Source organism: Mustela nigripes, chromosome 17, assembly GCF_022355385.1.
Source record: "Mustela nigripes isolate SB6536 chromosome 17, MUSNIG.SB6536, whole genome shotgun sequence".
NCBI lineage: Eukaryota > Metazoa > Chordata > Mammalia > Carnivora > Mustelidae > Mustela > Mustela nigripes.
Genome location: NC_081573.1, coordinates 37,498,962 through 37,525,227, shown reverse-complemented (window position 1 = coordinate 37,525,227; position 26,266 = coordinate 37,498,962). Strand labels below are relative to the sequence as shown.

General features: G+C 36.6%; 1 long non-coding RNA gene across 1 annotated transcript in view; it reads left to right on the top strand.

Moving 5' to 3' along the window:
- The window catches only part of LOC132005900 (uncharacterized), a 306,601-nt gene that overhangs the window by 51,274 nt on the left and 229,061 nt on the right, over positions 1-26,266 (top strand). The window contains exon 2 of the long non-coding RNA XR_009400933.1: positions 7,571-7,610. This is a non-coding gene — a long non-coding RNA (uncharacterized LOC132005900). The remainder of the gene's footprint in view (positions 1-7,570; positions 7,611-26,266) is intronic.

The window sequence follows — 26,266 nt, the reverse complement described above, 5'->3', positions numbered from 1 at the left end:
TATATATATATATATATATATATATATATATATATATATATATATATATATATACCACTTCTTCTTTATCCATTCATCTGTTGATGGACATCTAGGCTCTTTCCATAGTTTGGCTATTCTAGACATTGCTGCTATAAACATTGGAGTGCATGTGCCCCTTTGGATCAGTACATTTGTGTCTTTGGGGTAAATACCCAGTAGTACAGTTGCTGGTTCATAGGGTAGCTCTAGTTTCCACTTTTTGAGGAACCTCCATACTATTTTCCAAAGTGGCTGCACAAGCTTGCATTCTCACCAGCAGTGTAGGAGGGTTCCCCTTTCTCCACATCCTCACCAGTGTCTGTCATTTCCTGACTTGCTAATTTTTGCCATTCTGACTGTTGTGAAGAGGTATCTCACTGTGGTTTTGGTTTGTATTTCCCTAATGGCAAGTGATGTGAAGCGCTTTTTCATGTGTCTTTTGGCCATTTGGATGTTTTCTTTGCAGAAATGTCTGTTCATGTCTTCTGCCCATTTCTTGATAGATTATTTGTTCTTTGGGTGTTGAGTTTGGTAAGTTCTTTATAGATTTTGGATACTAGCCCTTTATCTGATATGTCATTTGCAAATATCTTCTCCTATTCCGTCAGTTGTCTATTGGTTTTTTTGAGCGTTTCCTTTGCTGTGCAAAAGATTTTGATCTTGATGAAGTCCCAATAGTTCATTTTTGCCCTTGCTTCCCTTGTCTTTGGTGATGTTTCTGGGAAGAAGTTGCTGCTGAGGTTGAGGAGGTTGCTGCCTGTGTTCTCCTCAAAGATTTTGAAGGATTCATGTCTCACATTAAGATCTTTGATCCATTTTGAGTCTATTTTTTGTGTGTGGTGTAAGGAAATGGTCAGTTTCATTCTTCCGCATGTGGCTGTCCAATTTTCCCAACACCATTTGTTGAAGAGACTGTCTTTTTTCCATTGGACTTTCTTTCCTGCTTGTTGAAGATTAGTTGACTATAGAGTTGTGGGTCCATTGCTGGGCTCTGTATTCTGTTCCATTGATCTATGTGTCTGTTTTTGTGCTAGTACCATCCTGTCTTGATGATGACAGCTTTTTAATAGAGCTGGAAGTCTGGAATTGTGATGTGACCAGCTTTGGTTTACTCTTTCTACAACCCTCTGGCTATTTGGTGGCCTTTTCTGGTTCTATACAAATTTTTGGATTATTTTTTCCATTTCTGTGAAAAAAGTTGATGGTTTTTTGATAAGGATTGCACTAAACATGTAGATTGCTCTAGGTAGCATAGATATTTTCACAATATTTGTTCTTCCAATCCATAAGCATGGCATGTTTTTCCATTTCTTAGTGTCTTCCTCAATTCCTTTCATGAGTACTTATAGTTTTCTGAGTACAGATTCTTTGCCTCTTTGGTTAGGTTTATTCCTATGTATTTTATGGTTTGGGGTGCAGTTATAAATGGTATCAACTCCTTACTGTCTCTTTCTTCTGTCTTGTTCATGGTGTATAGAAATGCAACTGACTTCTGTGCAGTAATTTTATATCCTGCCACTTTATTGAATTCCTGTATGAGTTCTTGCAGTTTCGGGATAAAGTTTTTTGGGTTTTCTACCTAAAGGATCATATCATCTGCGAAGAGTAAGAGTTTGACTTCTTTGCTGATTTGGATGCCTTTTATTTCTTTTTGTTTTCTGATTGATGAGGCTAGGACTTCCAGTACTATGTTGAAAAGCAGTGGTGATAGTGGGAATCCCTGTCTTGTGGATGAGAATGAAAATGGTGGCCTCCCAATCTTTCAGGAGTTGAGAGCTCAGGACCCCACTCCTCAATGTGTCCTCAGAGAAAAACAGTCAACCACTCCTCTCTCCCTGGTCTCTGGCTGGACTCTGTGCTCACCTGGCCTGTGACAGAGTGTTTCTATCTCTGGCACATGACGCTCTTGGGAGTCTCCAACCCCAACAGATTCCTGTGGTGTGTTCTCACACCACTCTTCCCAGAGGAGGAAGGGTAGTGTCCTCAGATCTGTTTCTTGTTGGGCCCCTGCTCGAAGAGCAGTGGCTGGGCTCTGCTGTGAATCCTGGTTATGGCAACGCTGAGCAGAGAGCCCACTCCTCAGCTCCACCTTTGCAGCTGTTTTTCCCACTCTGATACCTGGGAGGTCTGCCACACTCAGGCATCCTCAGTCTTTCTGCGGTCATGAGGGTCCTGAGGCCATGCTGTCCCATCGAGTGTCTGATCCCCTGCTCAACCACGGAAACAATGTCCCTCAGGGGAGCAGACTTCTAAAACCTCCAATCTTGTGCCCTACTGCTCTTTCACTTGCTGGTACCCCACGGAAGGAGGCTCCTCCCCCCCTGCAGTCTATCTTCCCGTATATCACCTCAGATTCACTTCTCCACATGTCCTACCTTTGAGAAAGTGGTCGTTTTTCTGTTCACAGAGTTGCTGCTATTCTTTTCTTCGATCTCCTGTTGAGTTCACAGGTGTTCAGAATGGTTTGATAACTATCTAGCTGAATTCCTGGGACCAGATAAAATTTAGGTCTCCTACCCCTCTGCCATCTTGGAGCCCTCCCCTACACCACTGTTTTATACCACCATCTATTTTCTCATTCTCTTTTAGTGTGTACCACAAAAAGGTGTTCAAATGGCACACACTGTGTTGGTTTCTCAATTTGACTTTCATGTGTTTCTGAATAAATTATATTACCATATCCTATATGTAAGATACAAAATTGGATCCCGATATATAATATATAACTGTGTAAATTAAGTAAATAAAATATGCCTATGAAGAAACTAGAAAGAAGTACTCAGATTACATATCTCTGGATGGTGGAATAAAAAAAAATTGTTACATGTTCCATTGTTGACATGTATACATGGACACAAATGCACACACCAACAGTATCTATAGGGAGCAAAACAAAAACAAAAACAAAAAGCCTAGTGATTAAATTTTTGATGGTTTTATTTGAATATATATGTCAAATTTGTTTATTGCAGGCTACTAAATCTCAGAACCAAGTCCTTATAGCACTATTTAATAGTGTGTAATATCAGACAAACTACAGTTCTGCTCCTTATTTGCAAATTCCATGTTTGCACATTTGCCTGTTCATGACTCGTACTTTCATGGTCATTCAGAGTTATGTACAAAGCAGTAAAAAATTTGAGTTGTTTTACCCATATGTTTCCAGCTGAGGTTGAACATGGAGAAGCTCCGCCTTCTTTTTTCAGCTTTTATATTGCAAACAAGTAACTTCTTTTATGGTCTGTTTAATGCCATATCCTTTTGTATTTATTTACTTTTGTTGATGATTTTGCTGTTTAAAATGGTTCTCAAGTATAGTGCTGTTTAGTGTTCTAAAAGCAAAAAAGTTAAGATATACCTTATAGAGAAAATGCAGTTGACCTTGAATAACACATGTTTAAATCACATGGTTTCACTTATATGGATTTTTTAATATAAATACACCACAATATTATAAATCTATTTTCTCTTCCTTATCATCTTCATAACAGTTCTTTTCTGTAGGTGTACTGTAAGAATATAGCAATGATACATATAACATATAAGTGTTGATCAACTGTTTATATTATTGGTAAGACTTCTGATAAACAGTATGCTGTTCATACGTAAGGTTTGGGGGAGTCAAAGTTGTACAAGGATTTTCAACTGTCATAGAGCTATGGGTTTGAGAATTCAATAAAAATGAATTAAGGAATTGTCATAATTTATTCAACATATAGGTATTCTATATATATATATATATATATATATATATATATATATATAATATATAGGTATTCCATAGGTATTCCACTTATAGATATAAATGCTTAGAAAGTTTCCAGTGCTGTACTAGACCATAGCACAAAGGCAAGATATGACCCTTGTCTTCATAGAAGGATGCTATTTTGAAGGAGACAAAGCAAATAAAATACAGATATCTGTAATGATATGTAATATAATGTAATGCTATGAGTGACACAAATGGGGTTAGTGATAGAAAACATAAAGGACCATATGCTAAGCCAAGCAGCCCCAAACCTATGGAATGACAAGCTCAAGGTTCGGTATTCTTCTGGGCCTCGAATGGAGGACAGCAAGCCCAGAGCACGGAGGAAGGGCCAAAATGCCCAAGAGGTAGAAGGAAACAGATCATGCATGTCCGCATCCTAGGATATGTCCTCACTAAGTACTTTATACAACACAATAGAATAAAAGCACTTTATAAAATCAGAAAACTTTGTATAAGCCAAGGCACCATCGGGAATTATTTGTTCCCTTTTTACATGGTGTCAGGGTAGTTGGGGAAGATACTCTTGAGGGATGTCAAATCCTAGTCTTCCATATGGGAAAAAGCTTCATAAAAATAAATTGCTCTTTGTTGAAAGAGACCACAGCCCCATTTATCTCTTCATACCTCTGAAGTATAATAGGTAACATATCTTGCAGGGATTGCTATGGTAAAGACAGACTTTTCATAGGATACAAGAGTAAGCTGATACTTCTAGGCAATGTTACGTTATTGGGATGGAAGACTTTAGTTTTATATATATCTTTTAAACTTCATTCTTACAAAGCCTATTATTCCTGACCCTAGAACACGGATTTCTTTTGTTTCCCCCCTTCTTCCTGTATGTATTAGGTTTTTGAGCAGGTTCCTTTCCCTCTGTATTTGAAATGAGATGTTCTTATGGTGATATCTTTGTAACTCAAATTAATAATGCTGAAGAGTGATCAGGATTTGATGGTTATACAATAGTTCTCTGGGGAAAAATATTACTATATTTAGAGAGGAAAATTTTGTTTTCAGTAATAAGCACATTCTAGCCACATAATATAAGTTGGATATTATTGCAAGAGATTCTTTGTGCCCCTAGAGGTATTTAAAGGGCCTTAGGGCTGCTTCCAGGCCCTTCAACCCACAGTCCACAGATAGTCTTGCAGGTCCAAAGGTCTAGTGGGGGATACTTCTGTCTGTACCTCAGAAAATCCATATGGCCCTCTCTACAGCGTTTCCCCACCCAGCTGCAGTCAGGGAGCACTCTCGTCTCACCAGGGTCCTTGAAGGGTACATGCCCATTCATGCCTCCAGAGCCAGATCTGCAGAGCTGAATCTTGACTGTACTTCCTGAAACACCTCTGGGACTTGCCTCCAGCCCTGCTCAGTCAATGGTTTAAGCCCTTTACTTCCCACCCAGGGACCCATCCAGTGACCTGACATTAGCCCCCCAAAGTACCTGGAAGGAAACTACATTCATCTGAATATGTGGTAATAGACTCATTGTCTGAGGGCCCAACTGTGGACACTGAAATAGGTCCTTATTCCAGTACCACTATTTAAATGAACTCAAAGACATATATGATGGATAAAGTTAGAATGAAAGACGACTCAGAATAATTTTATTATTACACATGCACACATGCACTTAAAATAAAGGACATCCACACTAAGAACAACAGAGGTTTTGCAGATGTGGGATCAGACTATCTCATTTGGAAGACTTCATAATCAGGAAAAGTTTTACTAAATAGGGTAACTGAGAAGAACCTTTAGTAAAAATAGGGGAAAGACACTTCCCAGGGAGCAGGGAGCATAGGAGTGTTGTGTAGTGGTCAGTATCATGGGCTTTGGAGTTACGGGCCTCCTAGAAACCCCAGTTCTGACACTATCTTAGAAAATTTATATAATATCTTTTTGTTTTTTAATCCAAAAATAAAAGTAATTTTTAAAATTATAAGTATCTAGTACATACATTTTGAAAATTGTATTAATTTGAAATTTGAAATCTTTAAAATTATAAGTATCTAGTACATACATTTTGAAAATTGTATTAATCATACCTGATTAATACTTATTTACTTGAAATCTCAGCATAAACATTGTTTACTCAAGCAAATCTTTTTTGACCAAGCAATGCTTGGTTAGGGTGTTCTCTATAAATATCTCTGCTATAAAATTTTGCATGATGGCAGTTACTTATTTTTTGTCCCTTTTCCTGATTTGACAATGAAACTCAACTCTATCAAGGAAGGTTCATGCCTGTCCTCATATAGGATGCTGGCTTCTAGCACAGTCCCTGGCCCTTGAATCATTTGTTGCTGACTAGCTATTCTCAGAGACCATTTGGTAGGCATGGCACATTGTCAGAAGGGAAGAATAACTCCCTTTAGGCAGTGCTGGTCTGAAGTCCATGATAAATCAGTCTAGAATATAAATCTATCTGACTTTTCCAGTGAAAGAGCAATAAAGCATCATCTTGTGGAAATTTTTAAGTGACACCAAATGGTAGCAAAAGAAAGTCAAGTGAAGAATTGTTCAGGAACTGTGACAGAAGATCCTCCACTGATTTCTCAAACAGCCTCAGAGAATTAAAAATAAAAAATCAATGTGCAACACTATTGAAGGGAAAAAAAAGAAAACAAAACTTGTCCCCATAAAGTTAAATACATTACAATTCACACTCTCTATAAACTGGATTATAGTCTGTGAGGAACATGTCTAACAGAGGAACATGTCTAGCACCTCAATCTAGTAAGGAAAAAAAAAAAAAAGAAACGTGACGTGTATCTTTTTTAGGCGTGCCTTATGATGTATAGCAGAGAGGCAGTTGGCTCTGTCTCAATATTTCAGAGACTGGAGCTTGGTGACATTTTTCTGTTGGAGGGAACTCATTACTACTTCCTTGCAATAGGAAAGTATTGCACAATTGGCATTAGAAGTGTTTTAAGGACTGAGAGTTGATTTATAGTGAGAAATCACAGCAATTAAATATGTGCTATAAAAAATCTTAGGTGTATAACTGTCTAATATCTGAGGGTTATAAATACTAAGACAAAAAAGGAATTTTTGAGATGATAAAAAGAATGTTATAAAGAATAATAAGATGAAATTGAGAGATTAGAGGTGCTTTTGCCTGGGAACATATCCCACTAGCTATCTTCTTCAATGTACCAGTTTCCTAGGGGTACTGTAACAAAGTACAAAGAACTAGGTGGCTTAAAACAATAGAAATGTATTGTGTCACATGTCTGGAGTCTAGAATGTCAAACTCAAGTTGTCATCAGGGACACCCTCTTTTAGGACAAAGGCTCTGGAGTAGACTCTGACCCATACCTTTCTCTCACTTTCTGGTGTCACCAGCAAAATTTGGAACTTATTTATGTTGCAGCTGTGTGAGTCCAGTTTTCACATCTGCCTTGACATGACATTCTTTTTCTTTGTTTTTACATCATCATATTGGGAGGACACTGGTCATATTGTATTAAGATCCCACCCTATCCGAGTATGACCCCATCTTAACTAATCTGCAATGACCCTATTTCCAAATAAGGTCACATTCTGATGTATTGGAGATTAGGACTTCAACAGAGCTTTTGTGGGTGTCGGGAATTAATCTGTAACATTCTGGGATGTTGTGTTTCTTTTCTTCTTGTTTTGTTTTATTGTTGTGTTGTTGCTTTATTTCATTTTGGGTTTTTGGGTCAAAAAACTTTAATTTGTCTTTTGGTTCAGTGGTTGTTTAAGAGAGTACTGTTTAATTTAATTTCTCTTCTTTTGTGAATTTTCCAGGTTTCCTCTTGTTATTGACTTCTAATTTCATGCAGCCAAGGTAAGAGAAGATACTTGGTATGATTTCAGTCTTTAGTTTGCTAAGGCTTGTTTTGTAGCTTAACATACGGTCTGTCTAAAATGTTCCATGAGCACTTGCAATGAATGTGTATTCTGCTATTACTGTATGAAATGTTCTGTAAATATCTGTTAGTTGCATTTGGTCTATAGTGTTGTTCAAATTTGCTGTTTCTTTTTTGATTGTCTGTCTGGACTATCTATGCATTGTTGAGTGGGGTATTAAAGTCTCCAAATATTATATGACTATTTATTTCTCTGTTTAGCTCTGTTAGTTTCTGCTTCATATATTTAGGTGCTCCAATGTTGGGTGCATCAATATTTACAGCTGGTATATCTTCTTGATGTATTCACTTATTAATCATTATTTAATAATCTTATTTCCTTTTGCCATTTTAGTGTAAAGTCTATTTTGCTTCATATTAGTATAACTACCCTGTGTGGGTTTTTTGTTTGTTGGGTTTTTTTGTTTGTTTGTTTATTTGTTTGTTTTTTGTTTTTTGGGTTTTTTTTTTTCTGGTTACATTTGCTTGAAATGTCTTTTTTCCATCCATTTACTCTGTTCATGTGTGTCTTAGAGGTGAAAGTGAGTCTTTTATAGGCAACATCATGAATCATGTGTTAATCCATTCAGCCATCCTCTTTTTCTTTTAATTAGAGAATTTAATCTCTTTACATTTAAAGTAATTATCGATAGTGAAGGACTTAGCATTGCAATTTTGTTGTATTTTCTGGTTGCTCTGTGGATCTGTTTTTCCTTGTTTCTTATCCTGCTCTCATTTTTGTGTTTTGATGTCTTTTGGCATCAGTGTGCTTTTACTTTTTTTATCTTGTTCTTTTGTGTAATTACTATAAGGTTTCTCCTTGTGTTTACCATGAGGCTTATATAAAGCTTATAACACTGTATTTTAAATTGATTATAACAATTTAACCTTAATAGAATTTGTAAACTTTATACTTTTCCTTTTCCTACCTCTCATATTTTAGATTATTGCTGTTATAATTTATATGTTTTTCACAATGTATAACTAAAAACAGATTGTTGTGGTTGTGGCTCTTTTTACTCCTTTTTTTTTTTTTTTTTTTTAACTTTTGAACTGGAGTTGTAAGTGAATTATGCACCACTATTACCATATTGCAGAATCTGACTATGACCATATATTTAATATTACCCATGAGATCTACACTACCTATTTATGTTTTATGATGTTAATTAGCATTATAGAATGTTTCTTTTGGTTTTGTCCCAAACTTAATGGGAAGCTGAATTTAAACAGCCAGGAAAGATCTTATCAACTATTCTCATATTTTTAAGAAGGCCTGCTCTTTTCCTCCAAGACATACTCTTTTTTAATTTAAATAAACTTAGCCTACCCTCCATAAGGTATTTACCATCAGCTGCCATGCTTCTCCTGTATGTTCACATGCAGCATAAAATCAAATCCCTATTTGCACAAAAATGATCAGTTTTCTTCCAGCCAGAAGAAATTTGGTGTTTCTGAATGTCTTGTAATCTCCCAGGATAAGCTGAGATAAGCTTTTGCTTTCTCCTTGTATATTTCATCAAGAGCTCCCTATGGTCCTATCAGACAGTCCCATAAACAGATTTCTAAGTACATCATCCACCAAGAGGCTCAGCAAGAATCTCCCCCAAACTCATTATACCGTTCGAAAGGGAGGAAAGCATGTAACAAAACAAAACAGAAAACAAAACTGGCAAGAGTTAATTTGTTAAAGAAGAAGAAGAGGGGATTAAACTGTTCCCATATTTCTTTCTTATCTTTGCCTGAGAAAAGGCATATATATACATATATATACATATATGTCTTTCTATTTTGAACATTAGGTTAAACACAATAGCTGTTGCTCATTGCTCATTTCAGTCAATATTAATCCCTTGATCACTTCTGCATAGATTAATAAAGTTCTACAGAGAGTTGCCCACCCCACCTTCACCTCCAGCCTTGTCTCCAGAAAATATCCATGACTATCGTCTATCAGGTTTTCAGAGAAGAAAATTATTTTAAGCCTAGTTCAGGAAAATATGTCAGTTCCCTGTATGAGAAAAATATATATATATTTCTGTATAATTTTTTCTGTCTAAATGCTAGGAACATAGTAAAGGCAGATTTCCCTTACAAACTTATAAAACATACCTATTCATAAGTAAACAAACCAGGGCAGTGAGCTAGGGCAGGTTCTCCACAGCCTCCAGAAACTTCTTATAGTTTCTCCTATAGATAATACATATAACCTTTTTCATTGTATTTTGGAAATTATAATTTTTCCCAAAATTGATTTTTTTAAAGATTTCATTTATTTATTTGACAGACAGAGATCATAGGCAGGCAGATAGACAGGCAGAGAGAGAGAGGGAGGAAGCAGGCTCCCTGCTGAGCAGAGAGCCGGAGGTGGGACTCCATTCCAGAACCCTGGGATCATGACCTGAGCCAAAGGTGAGGCCTTACCCCACTGAACCACCCAGGTGCCCCCCAAAATTGAATATTTGAATCGTGGATTTGTGATTCACTGTTTCTTAGATAAATTTGATCTCTACCATCATGGCCTATAAAGAGTTACATTTTATTTCTTTTCTTCTTTTTATTAACAAGTGAAATGTTCATTGTCAGTAATCTAGATTTGTGATAATACAGATGATGACCAAAGGGGAAAAAAAAAAAAAAACACACAAAAGCTTTAAACTTCACTCCAGTGAAGTGTAAAGCTCCAGTATTCAGTCCGTAGAAACCAATGATATACACTAATGACTGAGCACTCAGTATGAACATAGTATGTTCATATTGTGATAAGTAACAACCTTTCTTTAGGTATATTAGAATTCTGTTATTTGTTTTACATCCCTAAATCATGTGTATTCCTTTGTTACAAATTCATAAACACCTCTCTCTGCTAGTATATATCTATGGATATCTCTTTCTTCAATTCCTTATTAAAGATAGGCAATTAATGTTTCTCTGCTTCACAATTCTAAAGAAGCAGATGACCATTGTGAATAAGTGCTATCTTCCTTCAAAGGAGTGGCAGTACGCTCTACCAAGAATTCTCTTTCATCAATTATTATTAGAAATTAGAGTTGAAGAGTTGCACTGACATATTGTGTGAGTAACATGATAGGAGGTGGGGAAAGATAGAAAGAGACAGACAGACAGAGATTAATTCATCATTTCATGTGCAATGTTATATTTGAAATCACTTGCCATGCAAATCTGGATTTTCATTTTTCATAACCTAGGATCCATCTGGAAACAGAGCGATCATCCACTCATGGAAGAAAAGAGGCTTTTTAATAGGTGGGTGGTGGATGAAACATGTGGAAGAATGGCAGGACCCCTGCTAGCAACTACACAATGCCATTCATATTCAAATATATTGCCATAATGTAGGTCAAATGCTGCTTAAACCTGTGCTTTTCTAACAATATCTCATTCTATCCAGATATCTGCAGACCTTGTCTGATGGAGGCTGGTTCTCAGCAATGTATAATGTTTCAAAATTCCTTAACATGACAATAGCATAATCAGTCCTTTCCAGTACATGCTACTGAATTGAAAATTAAAAAAAAAAAAAGAGTTCTCAAATTAGTGTATATGTTATAGCTTTTTGCTGTTGTTTTGCCAGTAACATTTTTAGATATACAGAATCTTTTCACTATTTGAAATTTAAATGGAGAGGAAAGTCATTAGTATAACTTTGTGGCAAAGGTCAAGAAGTGAATGAGAGTAAAAAGGAAGAAGACATTTCATTGGCTCTGTGATAGTTCACCAGTCTCTCTATATCAAATCAAAATTCAACTGTAAAAGTAATTTGATTGTGATCCTGCATCTGAGATCCTGAATTTATTTTTTACCATGTATGTTTCCCTAATCTTATGTCTTTGATTCCCAAAATACACTCCATAAAAATTTACATGTCCACAATATGCTTCTGCATATCTTGTGGAAGCCAATCCACAGTTTTCAACAGATTGGCAAAAATCTTTTGCAAAGAAGGCTAAGGTTCCTGGCTAGAGGACATTATGTCAGAACCCTTTGTGGTAAAGGTTCTTTAGTGAAATATGTGACCTTTGATGCCATATTTCATGGGTTTGTATCCCACTCATGGCATTCCTAAAACATGGTCTCAAGGAACTTATTTTATTATTATTATTACTGCCTCTGACTGTTTATCCAAGGTGAAGCAACCAATAACATGTACCTTTCAATGTAGGAAAGATGTTAGGGTTTGAAGCCGACAGCCAAGAAAGAATTCTTGATTCATCTTTGGTGCAAAAAGGTGGTTTTATTAAAGGAGGGGACAGGACTCTGAGCAGAAAGAGCTGCACTGGGGTCATTAGGAGTGGCCCATTATATACTTTCAAGTTGGGAGGGGGTTAGGGATAGCGTAAGTCTCTAAGGAATTCAGAAGCAAGGTTTTCAGGACCTTGAGGGGTCTAGCTATTTTGGGGAAAAGGTCATGAGACCCTTCAGATGTTTATCAGTGGACAATATGCTTGGGACCTGATTGCCAATATGTATCTTAGGGCTTTAGAGATAAAGGAAATTTCTAAAGGAATTTTTATATGTTAAAGTAGAGTTACAGGATCCTGGTGGGGTGGGGAGGGTCTTCAGGCTAGGATTGCCTTTTGCGCTTAGCTAAGAGTGAACATCTAGGCAGTTGAGTTTCTAGAGGAATGTCACTCTGACTGTTTCAAGGACTTGTCAGTGGGCTGTAGGTATAAGAAATTTAGTAACTTTTTCTTCTGCCTTCATTTCCTACACCATTTTTACAGTTATTTTGAAGAATAACTATGTTAAAGTAAAAAAAAAGTCAATAGAGCCATGGCTGGCAAGTAGAAAGCATCATGTAGATGTTAGCTCTCATTATTTTAACAAACATCTTAGTTTTATCTACTTTGCCCTTCGAAGAACTCCAAGTGTCTTTTTCATTTCATTTGTAACTTTTTCAAAGAGCGAGAAGAGCTATAGCTATCACTTGTAAAAATTTGGAGGATGCACAATAAGGACCAAAATTTTAAAAGATTTGTTCAGGAAGCTAGGTGAAAATTACAGAAATTAGGAACATTTTTATAGCCATAGGCTTCATCCTGTCAAAAAAGCTGTGATTTGAATTTTTAATTTGTTTTATAGCTACATGGCCGAAACTAGTAATTCACCAAAATGAATTTCAATTTTCTCATCAATGAGAAAATGCTCTTATCATAGTAGGTACACGAAGTCACTGACACCTAGTAGGGTGTCAATTAATACTTATTGATTGAAAAATAATTATTGAGCTTCTGTTATGCAACAGACACTGATAGGTGCTATGAATACAACCTTTAATAAGCCCCTTATGGTTCTTACACTGAAGGAGATGTTCTCCTAAATTCCTATCTGCATTAGTTTTCTATTGCTGCTATAACAAATTATTACAAATTTAGTGCTTAAGACAGCAGAAAATTTTAATCTTACAGCTCTGTACATTCAGAAACCCAACATGGGGTCTCACCGAGCTGAAATTAAGATGTTAGCCCAGCTACAATCCTTCTGGAGCTGCTAGGAAACAAGCTGTTTGGCTTTTCTATCCTCTAGAGATGGATGTATTTCTTGTGTCTTTCTCCATTTCTCCATCTTCAAAACCAGCAGCTTTGCATGTCACTGACTGTCTTTTTGATAATATGTCTCCCTCTGACCACAACCTTTAAGATTCTCGAAGTTACCCTTGGCTTATCATGACATTCCAAGATAATCTCCTGATCTCAAGATCCAAAACCTTAATGACATCTACAGTTGCTTTGGTCATGTAATATATTATTCACATGCTCCAGACACTGGGGTATGGACATCGTTGGGATGGGGTCATCATTCCCCCCCTCATATATCATTGATCAGGCTTAAAAATTTCTACAAGTGGACTTTGTTCTGAATTCAGAAGGCCAAGAGAGTACTTACTGCTTAGTCACCGATATGTAAAGCACTTTCATTAAGTCTGCTTAAGTTTTATAGAGATGTCAGCTTGGTCAGGGCAAGGTATATTTTTTTGTTCCAGTTTTTCCTTAACCCCCACTGTGAAAAAATTATCACTACTGTTGATGTGCTTAATTACCCAAGTTAAAGGGCATTAGGCAATGATACTCTGTAATGCTTGCCATAAGGAGGGCCATCCTTTATCATTAGCAAACTGCGTAGTGGTGAGCTTACAATTGTACATCTTACCTAGCTGATATTAGTAGCCCACTTATCAGTTTTTCGAATGAGATGAATCATGAGGTAGGGATGACGATGGGAGGCTGGAGCTGGGGTAATGATCCAAGGGGATTAATTAGAATTAGGTGAGAGCTGAAGAAAGCAACCAAGGTGATTTCAGTCAGAACCCACATGAAAAGCTCTAATTAACAGGAGTGATAGACTTGGCTCTAAGACCACTGGAGAATACGTGTTGCTCAATTTAACTTTCTTAACCTGGTGGCCAGATAATGTCAAGTCTCAGTGTACTATTTTTTTTAAGTGAAGGTAGAAAAATGCCCCTTTTGTGCGGTGCATTAACCATAAGGCTGTGTAAAAACCAAGAACCTTAAAGAGAGAGACTCCGCAGAGTGGGAGGTCAATGACAAGAAAGTAGTTCTTTTCAAGGTATTAATTTCATTGGAATAGATGATACCCAATGAGGCTAATAAAGGACGTGATGGCCAGAGGACTCTGGGCCGTAGAGGAAGCTGGGGACCTTGCTCAATTGTTCTAACATCTATGCCTCTCAATATACAACTCACTTCAGGAATAATTTAGCTGAGGTGCCATCCTAAAACCACATAAGCTTTAAATTTATCACTTCAGCAAAGTTATTGTTCCTTCAAAAAAAGGTATACAAGGTATTTTAGCTGCAGGGAGCATAACTACAGAAAGTGTTTCCTGCAGCGATTCTCTGCCTTTCTACTAAATTAACTGCACAAGAACCGACCATGTTACTGTATGACATTTAGTTTTTCTAATCTGTTTAATGCCATGGTTTGCACATGATGTATTCCGATGTGCTTTTATGTTTCAGATACTAAAAAAGCACATTAGAAGTGCAGTAGGGATTCTTTTACAGACAATATAACTTGTTACAAATTGCATTTTCAGAAAAATTATACCGAAAAATTCAATCTTATCTCATGATTTTTTCCCCCCTCAAAATTACATTTTACTTCCTGTATGTCTTGTGTCTCTTGGGTCTACGCATCTTCACTTTGAGATCCTCCTGATTCATTCTTCTTTCCTCTGTGCCCTGTGGTAAATGAATTCAAATCTATTTTTAAGGTAAAATCGACAGCACCTCGAGATGCAGTCAGCATTTATGTGATGCTAGCACTTGCATGAACGCTAGAGGAGAACTTTGGAACACATTTTTGACTCACACATAGATTTCAGCCCTGTAACCTCTTTGTTTCTAGTAAACGTAGACCTTTCTTTAGCTCTCGGCACTCAGCGTGTGTTTATAAAATGCCAAATTAGTAATAAAGCAGTTCACATCTATTTGTCTATATTTTCAGCATGCTTATTTGTGAAATTATGATAAAAGAAAATTGAACCTCCAAGGAAAGCTTTATTGTCCAAGATAGATGCCCCAATACATATGTATCTGCATGCTCTATGCACAGTTGACCCAACATGGTTTGAACTGTGTGGGTCTATGTATATTCGGGTTTTTTTCAATATAGTACTATAAATGTTTTTTCTCTTCTTTATGATTTTCTTAATGACATTTTCTTTTCTGTAACATGTTATTGTGAAAGTACAGTATATAATACATATTACATACAAAGTTTGCTATTGTTTGCTATTGATAAAGCTTCTGGTCAACTGTAGGCTGTATATAGGTAAGTTTCTTGGAGAACTAAAAGTTCTACATATATTTTTTGTTCTGCAGGGGTTGGCACCTTATTAATGGAGCAACTGTATACATGTTTTACATTTTACAACATATACTTATCCACACAGGGAAATGCGGAGTCCTTACACTTGGTTGTGTGCTGGTTCTATCATCTTCTGGAAATCATATCTAGATTGCGTCGTGTATTTTAAGAGAGACAGCAATTTTTGGATTTTAATAATAGCTATTTCCCTTTTAATTCTGAGAAGTATTTCCTTTGTTTACTTTTATTTTTTTCTTACTTTTTTTTTCCTTCTCTCATATTCTCATTCTCTTTTCCTCCTTCTAGGAGACAACCGTGGTACTCAGTATCACTTTATAAGTAATTTGTAGGGTATGCAAATAAGTAATTCAAATTAAAGACCCATGTAAGTTGTTACTTGATAGGACATCACATGAGAGAAACTTTTTTCTTTCTTTTTAATGAAAGCCTATACATCCCTGAAGTGGAGATACCTTGAATATTTAGATATCTTTCTGGGCCATTTTTGTTATCAAAGTCCTGCTTTCAGTTGGAATGATTTTCAGCTACTAAAATAGTTGATATCTGATCACGCTGGCCTGCCTTCAGCAAGAATCCTGTTGGGTTAGATTAGCAAGAATTCTTCCTTACGCTCTGGGGTTTCCATCTGTTGACCCTCAGTCTTGTCCGTGGATATATATTCCCAGTTGCCCACGCAGTATTCAGAGTTGAGCCCAATCTCTCTCCCCATCGTAAGACTCCATTACAGTGGTCCCTACCACTGCTGTAATGTTCTCCTTCAATAAAGTCTTCCTTACAGTCTGCAATGAGTATCACAAATAATGTTCTTTTTACTGGTCTCCAAATGCCGGACCATCTTTACCATAATTGTCATGGCGCCTGGAGACAAGAGGTTAGACTTGTCACATTCAGGTAAACAGCTATGTTTTTTGAACTTCGAAAGTCCCCAGGTTTTTTGGACCAGGTTTCTTTCTAAGAAATTGGACTGATTTGGAAATCAGCCCGAGAAAAAGAGATAATTAGAAACTATTCTAATAAGAAGGTTCTGACAGTAAATTGAGGAAACACAATTTTATTGTGGAAGTGGATTTGGGGAAGAATCACCTCTTATGCTTCGTTTTGGAGTAAAAGTGGTTGACATGAGTATCAATTTATCAGATTTCTCCAAGAGGAAGAAATGCTAGAACCAATTGTGGGAGAATTCCATGAGGTCAGGAATGTGTCTCTCTGGCTCACACTCCCAACACCAAGAGCTACACCCGTGCTGGTTTCCAGTCGGACTTCAGCAACAACTTAGTGATACCCACCCGCTGGCATTATAAATATTCCAGAAAGCAAAGAAAACCATTAAATTGTATAATGCAAACTGACCTTTTTGTTTTTGTATGCATACAAAGTTCAGCTTCTAGAAAGTGATATTTCTTCACTTGGTGTTTAGAGGTGATATGCACACTTATAACTATCACCATGAAAAGGGTGCTATAGGTCACAAATTAATTACAAATGTGATATTCAATTAGCCAGGTGGCAAGGATACTTCAATTTCAACATCAATGCCCATTGCTTTACTGTCAAACATTTTCATTAAGGTTAAGATTCAATAAATAACAGGGATACAGTTTTTAATTCAAGATCAGCATGTAAGTCCAGGGGATGTAAATGCCAGAGGCATTGAACCACCTGTGATTATTCACTCTGGCTAGATACTAAAGCTTTAGAATAATATTCTTTCTCTCCGCTGCAAGTACTAACCTTGCAATGCTAATTTCCTTTGTGGTATTTCTTTGAAATGCAAGGAAGTATTGCTTGGTGATCAAAGTTTTCTGGTTCCCAGGTGTTGGGGTCAGTGAGGAGAGTCTCCTGCTTGGATAAATGATTTCCCCAAGTTGAAAACATTTTAAAGGAAAATGCCTCATTTGCAACTTGTCATCTGGGGACAAAGGACTAATCACATGAGAGCTTTCTTTGAAAGAGAATGCAAATGCAGTAGAAAGTTCTTTTGGTAAGGCTTTGAAATTGTTAAGGTATTTGGAAACCGTGACAATTAAACTTCTTACTAGCCTAAACATCTTGCTTACCACTCCTTCATGAATGACTAGGATTAGGTTTTCATTGCATGCATTTCAGAAAGGAATAATTATTTCCTAACAACAACACACAAAAAAGTGCTTCAGAATAATCAGTATTAGCAGAAAAAAAATTACCTTCTAGGTCAGTATCTTTTTCTGATTCGTTATTAGCTATGTCACTTGGGAAAGCTAATCCCTCTGAAATTTTGTGCTTCCTTACAGATAATATTGGCCATTTATAGTTTATAAGATTAGTATGAATATTAAATGAAAGAAGGACTCTGATTTCCGTTACTAGAGAGACACTGCTGTGTAGTATGTAATCACATAAGCTCCAGTATGAGACCACCTGGGTTTGATTCTTCTATCTTTCCAAAGGCTAGTATATGTCTTGAGAAAGTTAATGATTCTGTATGTCCTGCAGTCCTCCTTTCTATAAAGTGGATATCACATAGGCACTGTTTGCATAAGGATGTGATGAAAATAGCATTAGGAAAGATATAAACAAGGTGGATCTGATATCAATACAGTTTGGCTCATTTTACCATCTTAGGCAATGTTTGTATTCAACCAATTTTCATTGTCATCTTCCTTGCTAACATTTAATACCTGAACTCAAAATAAAGAGTATGCACTTAGTGTCAGAAATACTGCTCCACTGTATTACTTCCAGACTTGCCAAAGGCATTCTAACTCACTATTGTAAGTGTGCATTTGTCACATATTTTCTCATTTAAGAAGAGATGATTTTTGCCACTGGCTTCCCAGCAGGCATTTTCCTAGCCACTGGTGCTGATTCCTTTTGAAATGGCTAGTGTTAAAAACATTGATAACCGGAGAAGACAGCTAGTAGCTTTGTTTTGACAGTGAAAAGCTTTCTGTCTACCATGTCTACAAAGACAGCTTTGCAAATGCACAGTTAGCTGAGTGGAAAGTCATCATTTGTGTCTGAGCAGGGTCAACAAAATAAGGAGATGTCCACCAAATTGTGTTTGTTTAATTTTTTCTCCAACTACTTAAATTAGATCAGCTCTTGGAAACTGTAAACCACTTGGAAGACAACCAGCATTTTATATTTCCATTTATCACAGTGGCTGGCAAACCACAGAGTATTTTCCTAAGATATATCCTCTGATGGGTAGGAAAAACCAGCTTATTGCAAAAAATTGACCCACTAAACTAAAGTCTTGGTAATATCACAGTTTGTGTGATACCAACGACAACGTCTTTCATCATTACCTTTTTCTGACTTTCTGATTGAAATGGGCAATTTAGGACAGTGACCTTATTTAACATCCTGAATTTGCCACTTTGGGGTAGTTTGACCTCACTATAGTTCAATTGCTGCTTCTGCAAGATGGGGAAAATGATGGTACTTACCTCAGATAATGTCTGTGAGGATTGAGTTAATGCACAGAGCCAGGCAGATGGCAGGAATTCATCTACTTACAGTAATAGAGGAAATTGAGACATGCTGAATATCAGTATATTATCTAGGGTGCACATGTGCATGTGTATGTGCACACACACACACACAAACTCTAAATCTGAATTGCTTATATCTACCCTTGAAATTGCTTACCATCTCATTTTCCTGCTATCATCTCTAGAGACCGTGTCAAGATTACATTCATTTTTCTTTTTTTTAAAGATTTTATTTATTTATTTGACACAGAGACAGAGGTCACAAGTAGGCAGAGAGGCCCGCAGAGAGAAAAGGGGAAACAGGCTCCCTGCTAAGCAGGGAGCCCGGTGCGGTGCGGGGGATTGATCCCAGGACCCTGAGATCATGACCTGAGCCGAAGGCAGAGGCTTTAACCCATTGAGCCATCCAGGTGCCCCACCAGATTACGTTCTTAAAAAGCAAAAAGAAAGGGAGGGAGTAAAGGAAGGGAGTTAGAAAGAAAGGAGAAAGGAAGAATGGAAGAAGAATTATAAGATTGCAAAGATATTTATAGGACTGATCATTTCTGATTCCACATGACTCAGGCTGTTCACAAATTGGGGCTTAAAGAAATCACATATGGGACTTCATAGGTCGCACTGATTGACTTGACTGGCAATATTCATTGTAGTTTTGTTTGTTTGCTTTGTTTTCCTTAAAAAAGGCACTCAAGGTTTATGCCCATAGCTCTCCGCAAGATCTCTGGACATCTTCACAAGTCTTTGTTTCTGTTCTGCAAAACTTCTGTAGATAGCCAGCAGCTGGTGATGGTTGTCATCACTCTTTTAAACATATTTCTGTCACTGCTACAATACTCTTCTTCTTCATTCACCTTTCACACCCACCTTCCTGGAAATCCCTGCCCCAAGTTGCAGTGGGAGGTGGGTGAAGTCCGCGATGTTTGAACTTACTTGGAGGGAAGCATGTAGAATCTACTGCAAAGCAAACTCTTGTTGGTTCATTTTTCTCACCAGGATGTCATTATGAAATGAATGTTCCACTAGCCATCATTGTTTTACTTCCAACAGGACCAGGAGTCGGGGTATAACCACAACCTTGTACACATCCAGCCTCAAGGCCAAAGTTAATGATGGGATGGTTTCAAAATGGCTCCATCTCCTCTCACTGACTCTGATTAATTTTATACTCCGTCCAAATGGGATTATTCTCTGTTCCTATGTGCTCCACATTTACGTTCCTCTCTGAGCTCTGCTCTTCCTTTTCCCCCCAACTTAAATTCTTTCCTCCTGAGAGCCCACAGAAACCCCAGTTTACCTTTCAGAGCCTTTATTAAACCTACAATGTAAACCCTTCCTTTGATCTCACCAGCAGGGAACAATGTCTTAGAAGAGAAAGGGGGGAGGGGAAGGAAAATAAGAAAGAGAAGGAAGGAGAGGGATGAAGAACTGAAGAAAGGAAGAAAACAAATTATTTGTAAGTTATTCTGGAATTAGTATCTTTGCTTTGAAATGTGGAACAAAGTCAGGAGATTCTGTATTTAAATCTCAGTTCTGCCACTTATTTATTGTGGGACCTTGAGTATGTTTTAGATTACCCTGGACATCAGTTTCTTCATCTGTAGAAGTGAAATAAATAAATAAATAAATAAATAAATAAATAAATAAATTATATATATATACACACATATATATATCAGAATAAGAATTTGTTCTAATATAAATCTTTTACCACAGTGGTGGTTGTAGGTTTGGCAATCAATACATTGTAGTTATTTTTATCATTACTATTAATAATAAATAAGGATAAAAATACGTTTTGCAGTGCTTGGGATTCTCTCTGTATGCTAAGCGCTATCTTTTAGCACAGAAAAACCCCTTAGCTCATGTGGAATTAAAGAAAAAAGCAAAGAAACAAGGCTAAATCATGTAATAAGAGAATCAGGGGAACATGAATGCTTACACACATGCACTTTTAAAATATTCAGTAATTATTCTAACTTCTCTAAGTGTTTCCATTTTACTTCTGGGAATAAAATGTTGTGCACCTAAGTCTCTAACTAAACTCTTAACATGCACATGGTGCAGATTTCAACCAATGAACATAAAATGAATACGCCAATAATGATTCAATAATGGTTGCGTTATTTTTTACAATTATATTAGTGCCACATAAATGTCAAAACACTGCAGAAGTGAGTGATGATCATTCTTACTGTGTGTCTTTGTAAAATTCCCTACCTGCATTCAGGATTCAGGAGAATGAGAGGGTCTCTTTTTACAGGAGTGTGTGTGTGTGTGTGTGTGTGTGTGTGTGTGTGTGTTTGCATATGTGTGAATGCAGGCACATGTCTTCCTTCACTAATATTGTTGTAGGGTGAAGATAAATTTTTAAAAAGACAGAATAAGTCATAATTTCTGCTTTAAGGAACTTACAATAAAGAAGAGGAAAGGAAGGTTAAAATGAAATTTTTTTAAAAAAGTAAAATTTTTTAAGTGCTTGTGTAAGCACAGTATAAAGTAGGACATAGAGATCACTAGCCATTTTTCGGACCATCCTCTCCAGTGAAGACATAGGCCATGATAACAACAATGATGACACATATTACTCATTTGCTAGTTACTGTATCTGTGTTTTTATGTATGGGAGAAAGTACATGTACCATAAGTATTGAGCTTGATAAAGTTTCATGAACTGGATATTTCCTCATAACCAGCATGCAGACTAAGAATCAGACCATTAGAACACCCCATAAGCTTTCCATGCTTAATTAACATGAATAGTGTTACTGTGAAGTAATTTATATGTATATGTTTTATGATGAAATATATATACATGTATATATGTATATATAAGTACCTCAGTTTATAAAGATACTCACTGTTCTTTGTCCCTAGAAGCTCTACTGTTTTGTCTTTGATATTTAGAGTTGCAATCCATCAGTAATTGATTTTTGAGTATAAGAGATGAGGGCAGGATATAGTTTTCTTACATGGATAGCCAACTGAGTGAACACCATTTATTGAAAGTATCAAATAAGTTTTGTTCAGAAATTTTAAAATTGTAAAAGACCTTCCAGAACACTGATATAGGCATGTACACAAAAGATTGATTATAGATAAACTGTGGCCAAAACCCAACTCAGTGCAGCTCAAACGCTTCGGACCCCTAACATCCCATAGTTGGAAGAGGTGGAAGCCGTTTGGAGATAGGGCTGGCTAGATTAGGAATTTGAATGGATTTGTTATCCTATTTCTCTTTTTCTTTTCATTCTCTTCCCCACTCTTTCTTGTTTCTGGGTGTTGGCCTTATTCTCTTCTATTTTTGAAAATGGATATTATGTATCTTCCCTGTTAAAGTCCTGTTATATACTTAAATCACTCAATTTCTCATTTTATATTCATCTTTCAACCTGGAGTACTGTAAGTGGGACTTCTCTGCTGGAGAGGAAATTAGAATAAACTAATTCATTTGCTAAAGTTAGGTGTCCAGAGCTCAAGTTTACTCATGGTAGTTTTTTTTTCTCTAATGAGTTTTATTGTGGTGTTTTATATATATTATAAGCACATGTAATATATATTTAACTGAATTCATTTAAATTGTACAAACAGTCAGTTTGGACAGATACAGTCACCACAGTCGGCAGAACCATCACCACAGCCATGACACAGAATACTTGCTTCACCCCTAAAGTTTCTTTGTGTCACTTTGTAGTCTATCCAACCCTTTGAACCTCCAGTCATTGTATATGACTTTACCTTTGCCCAGGGCATACAGTCTTTTGTTAAAGATAAATCTGTTGCGGTCATCATGTACACCATTTCGTGTGGACATACATCCTCATTTATCTTTGCTAAATAGGGGTCATATTGTGACTGCATGCTTAACTTTTTTTTTTTAAAGATTTCTTTTTATTTTATTTTTTGACAGAGATCACAAGTAGGCAGAGAGGCAGAGAGAGAGGGGGGAAGCAGGCTCCCTGCTGAGCAGAGAACCTGATGCGGGGATCAATCCCAGGACCCTGAGATCATGACTTGAGCCGAAAGCAGAGGCTTAATCCACTGAGCCACTCAGGTGCCCCCATGCTTAACTTTTTTAAAGAAACTTCAAAAGAGTTCTAAAAAATGGTATTACCATTTAATACTTTTACTAACATGTATGTGAGCTCTTGTCAGTGTTGTTGCTAGCACTTGGTACCATCAGCTCAGTTAATTTTAAACCTTCTACTGGGTGTGTAGTGGCATACCATTGTGGTTTTAGTTTGCATTTCCCCAATGTGTAATAATTTTGAATTTTTTTCCCCCTTATGGTTCAATCATTTTTCTTCACTTGTGGGGTATTTTTGTATGGAAGGAAACTATCTTTTTCCTCTACTCTTCTAAGTTCTGGGCTTGATTTCCTGTGACACAGGATATGCACACAAAGGTTTTTAATACTGGTTTTGCATGACACAAGAGCCTTAGAAAGGTAAGAAGACCCAAGGAAGCAGTGAAACCTGAGTGTCCTAATGCTAAACGTGATGAAAACCAAAGTGATGGAAAAACATGGTCGGATGAAAAGGATGTGATCTAAGTGTAGTCAACTAGGGGACAAACCAGGTCCTGTCCAGATTTCTCCAGGTGCCATGGAGATAAGAATGTTCCTTTTCTCCAGGTTATAGGGAGGGCATGTCTCACAAGAGCATTTTATGAACTCCTTCAGAGGAAGGTCAGAAATTTCTTACTGCACCTTCTATTTCTCAAATTATTTTAGCTCATTCAGTATGCCAAGGTGCCCTATATGGGTGTGGGGTATCCTGAACCCCATTAAGTCTATTTAAATCATTTGTCCATTCCCATATTTAGGTTTTTGCTTTGCTCTGAATAAGTCTCCTTTATCAGAAATGTTTTACAAATATGTACCTGTTAAAGAGGTAACATTTAAAAAAAATTTTATGAATTCCAAATTGTACTTTTTAAAGTGTATCCTGTCTAAAAAAGAATAATAATAATGCTTGTTCTGTAGTCATCAAGATTTTCTTCAATGTTTCCTTCTAGAAGATTTACAAGTTAAACTTTTATATGGAGGACCATGATCAGTTTTCGTTCATTTGTACATATGGTGCAAGGTAAAGGCCAAATTTATTATTTCCTGTTCTGTGTGGATATCTAATCCTTCCACCCAGAGTTCGCTGAAAAACTTTTTCTCTAATGAATTACCCTGACAGCTTTGTTGAAAACACAATGTGTGCACAGATGCACACACACACACACACACGTATTCCCATTCTGTTACACAGATCCATGAAGAGGTCTTTGCCTTGTTTCCAATATTATTAGAAAACATTCCATATTAACTCTGATGTTAGCTCTCAGTTTTTTTGTATAAGTCCCTTTATCTCTAAGACCAAGATCATTTTGTCCCTAATTTTCTGAAAGTTTGTATTTTCGGTGGGCATTGGGTGATAACACATATCAAATACTTTTTCTGCATTCATTGACATATGGTTATTCTTTTGTTAATATGGTGAATTATTTTAATTGATTTCCAAATGCTATTCTGTGTTTTTCTGGAACAAACTGTTTGATCATGGTATGTTATCATCCTAATATATGATGGATTTAATTTACAATTTTTTAAAAGATTTTATTTGTTTGTCAGAGAGAAAGAGAGTACACACAAGCAGGCAGAGTGGCAGGCAGAAGAGGAAAGAGAAGCAGGATCCCTGTCAAGCAAGGAGCCGAATGCGGAACTCGATCCCAGGACCCTGGGATCATGACCTGAGCCGAAGGCAGTGGCTTAACCAACTGAGCCACCCAGGCATCCCTAATTTACAATGATTAAAGATGTTTGCACATCTGTTCTTGGGGAACATTAATCTGTAATTTGATCTTATAAAAATGTTTTGTTGGGGCACCTGGGTGGCTCAGTAGGTTAAAGCCTCTGTTTTTGGCTCAGGTCATGATACCCGGGTCCTGAGATTGAGCCCTGCATCAGGTGCTCTGCTCAGCAGGGAGTCTGCTTCTACCTCTCTCTCTCTCTCTCTCTCTCTGCCTGCCTCTCTGCCTACTTGTGATCTCTGCCTGTCACATAAATAAATAAATAATCTATAAATAATAATAATCTTTATTAAAAATAATAATCTTTAAGAAAATAATCTCTTGTCAAGTTTTTGATATTAGTGTTATGTTGGCTTCATGGCATTAATCCAGAATTTCCTTCTCTTGTATATATTCTGAAAGTTTATGTGTAAGATTGGGGTTATTTATTCCTTGAATGCTTGATTGAATTCAGCAGTGAATGCATCTGGGGCTCACATTTTCTTGGTAACATTTTTTTACTAACAAGTTCAATTTTGTTAATACACATAGGGCTATTCAGATTTTGTTTTATCTTACTTCAATTTTATACAATGATTTTCTAAAGGAATTTGTCCATTTCATCTAAATTGTCAAATTTGTTGATGTGAATTTGTTCGGAATATTTTCTTACAAAATATTTTGGTGTTTGAGAAAACTACAGGAGTAGTTTCATCATTCTTGATACGTCTAAGATTATTTTAATTTGTTTGACCTTTTCAGTTATCACTAAGTAGTTTACTGGACAAAGGGAGATTTGGGTAGAATTTACACACAGAATTTGGAGTCCTATTTTCTGTCTATCCCTTTCCTTTCTGGGATTTCCCCCCTCAGTCTAAAACATAATAAATGTCCTTCTTTTTTTAAGTTTTTATTTAAATTTTAATTACCTATGGTATAATATTGGTTTCAGGAGTAGAATTGAGTGATCCATTACTTATAGATAACACCCAGTGCTCATCACAAGTGCCTTCCTTAATACCCATCACCTATTTAGTCCATCCCCACCCACTACCCCTCCAGTAACCCCGAGTTTCTTCTCTATAGTTAAGAGCATCTTGTTTGCCTCCCTCCCTCCCTCCCTCTTTTTTTCTTGCCCTATGTTCACTTCTTTTGTTTCTTAAATTCCACATGACTGAAATCATATGGTATTTGTCTTCTTCTGACTGTCCTATTATCCATAACATAATATGCTCTGGCTCTATCCATGTTGGTACAAATGGCAAGATTTCATTCCTTTTGGTGGCTGAGTAATATTTCATTGCATATATAGATGTACTATTCATAAATATATATATATATATATATATATATGTATGTATACACACACACACACAATACTGGATACATCTCTACCCAACACATATCATGATTCTTAGTCACTTTCCAACTGGCTGATTGAGTCAATGAAACAATTCTAATTTAGAATACAAATAA